Raw genomic sequence first — 2,671 nt, forward strand, 5'->3', positions numbered from 1 at the left:
AGTTCTGGTCTCAATGCTCATCACCAGGGATAACCTCGACGTTGTCACGGAGTACCCTTCCTACCTTTGTTAGTATGGCTACAATGAATGGCCGGAGATTCGCCAAGCCATTCAGCGCTCAAAGTCAAGACATAAGCTGGTTATCGAAGACATCATCAGCGAGCTGATCAAGAAGATGTCAAGATATGTCGTTGTACCTGAAAAGCCAACACTGAAGAAAGGTGGAAGAAGAAGACCTTCAAGTCCTAATGACGGACCAACCTTGAGGAATGAACATGAAACAAAGTTCTCCTTAGATGAAGTCCTGAAAGCTTCGAAGAAGCCAGACATTTCTATGCTGAATCTTTCCTTACCAGTGAAGGGTCCTTACATACCCAACACTGTGCACATGAAGTCTGAGTTAGGATTTATGTTCTTTGACTATGAAGGCAAAGTCAGCTTTCAAAGAATGTCTAAGTTATATCTCGGCCCAATGGACCGCAAGATCAGAAGAGAATTTCTACGTCGAAAGGAGTTCGGAGAAGAAGTACGTGGCTACATCAACCTGAGCAACTTAGATTAGTTATAGAATTCTATCTTGTAACTTGTTTTTCGCTGTATGTCTTTTGTTTCTATGTCTACTTTCAGTGTTCAGCTTATATTTTGTAAGTCTAAAAAATATAGTGAAACACTTGTAATTTTTCCTTTGAATAAATATAAGTATTTCATCTGCATCACTGAAAAAGATCTCTGAAAAGAGTAATAGGGACATATGTCTATGAGTTCCAATGTTCTCTTACAGTCACTGACAATCTATAAATCAGTGAACATGCTTTCAGTTTCAGTTGTCCTTATTGTACATTTTCTTAAACTTGTAACTTAAGAAAACTTATTAAGCAAAAAATGACTCACTGAAAAAGATCCCAAAATAGTAAAAAGGGACATGTAATTTATATGAAACTTTCCCTACTATTATCTGATAAGGTAACTTTCTTTATGTTGCTTTGTTATCATCAAATAGGGGATATTGTTGATCCTCTCTCTCATTGATTTGATGAAAATCACTTTTACCTATTACAAAGTATTATGTTTCTGTTCTTTCAGTTTCAGCGATTGTCGCTGAGTTTGTTCAATGATCGCTGAAACATTTAAATCCTACAGCAACAGCGATACTTCAAGAAGACAAAACTCACACCAAAGAACCTTCAGCAAAAGTCGAAGACCGAGACTGAAGATTAGTGACTGGTGCATTCGTGATCTGAAGCGACATTCAGTGATTACAACTTGGTCAACATATGTGTGAAGACTGCCCAAGCCTCAGCGAATGCTGAAGAGAAATTCAGTGTTATTCCAGCATTTAGCGATCAAATGAAGCTTGTTGTGCAAGATTTTTTTTGTCTTGTCCTTCCACACACAAAGGACAAACCCATACCCTTTCTAGAGTATAGTACGGTATGGAGCCGACTAGGTGACTCTATTACCCACCAACTCCACGAAAAGATGTCTGCTCATGAATAGGCTTTTGTACTATTTACTGTAGCAAAGGACATGATTTTCCTTGAAATCTTGACACGTGTTTAAACCCTACTACATTGCATTAAATGTGCATTTAATGTAAATAGATTATTGCTCTCTCCATGCAGAGTTATGTGAAACGTGAAAAACACACACACATCTAAAAGAACACTTACGCTTATCTTCAAGCAAGTTAGAATATCTCTCAAGTATTCTAAAAGTTTTTATCCAAGAAGAACTTATTTCCTTCTTTATAATTCAACAAATCTTTTCTCTTTGCTAAGAATATCTATGTGTAAACTTAGATTGTTTTAGATAGATTATCTTTACCTTGTCTATTTCCACATACAATCTGTAAAAATCTGTATTAATCTTTTTTTTATCAATATATATATTTTTAAATTTGAAAGTTCTCCATGTTTGTATTCATCCACCCTTCTACAAGCTGTTTCTATAAAACTCTTGTATACCCAAACGGGACTAACAAATGTTATTAACATTGATCATGTATTAACATTTTGCATTTTTCCATTTTTAATCAATAATGCTTCATTTATTAAATACATTGAATGAAATTATTATTATTATTAACAAAATACATTATTGAAAAGCGTTCGTAAAAACGATCAAAAATTACACCAATATCGAATATTAAAAACACAAAAATTAAATACTTCTGTTTTTAGAAGTCATAATTGTAAGTTATATAGTTTATATTTATAGAAAAATACATATCATTAAGTTTAGGTTTAGTTTTTCAATATCGTATTATAATATTTTAATTAAATTGCATTTTATTGTTAAATATTATTCGTTTTAGAAAACTATATTCGGACTTAAAATAACAACAAATTATATAAGCGGTTTTATAAAACATTTCAAATAGATAAGAATAATTTGTGTATGTTTATTAAAAATAAATAAAGATATAAATTTTTTTGAAAGATTTGAACGTTAAGTATATAAATATGAGTTTCTTTAGCTATTGAAGATGCTATTATAATCACTTACCATTTCATGTTTTGAGGGTCGTAAACTGTATGAGTCATCAACTTTTCTTCCACAAAATTCAAGCTCTAGTTTTTTTTTTCTCTTTAGTTAATTAATACATTTACCATTAAGTAATTATTTTTTCAATATTTACTTAAATTCTTGTCTATTTAATATTTATTACATT

This window comes from Cynara cardunculus, unplaced genomic scaffold, assembly GCF_001531365.2.
Source record: "Cynara cardunculus var. scolymus isolate 2C unplaced genomic scaffold, CcrdV1 Un_Scaffold_2360, whole genome shotgun sequence".
Taxonomy (NCBI): domain Eukaryota; kingdom Viridiplantae; phylum Streptophyta; class Magnoliopsida; order Asterales; family Asteraceae; genus Cynara; species Cynara cardunculus.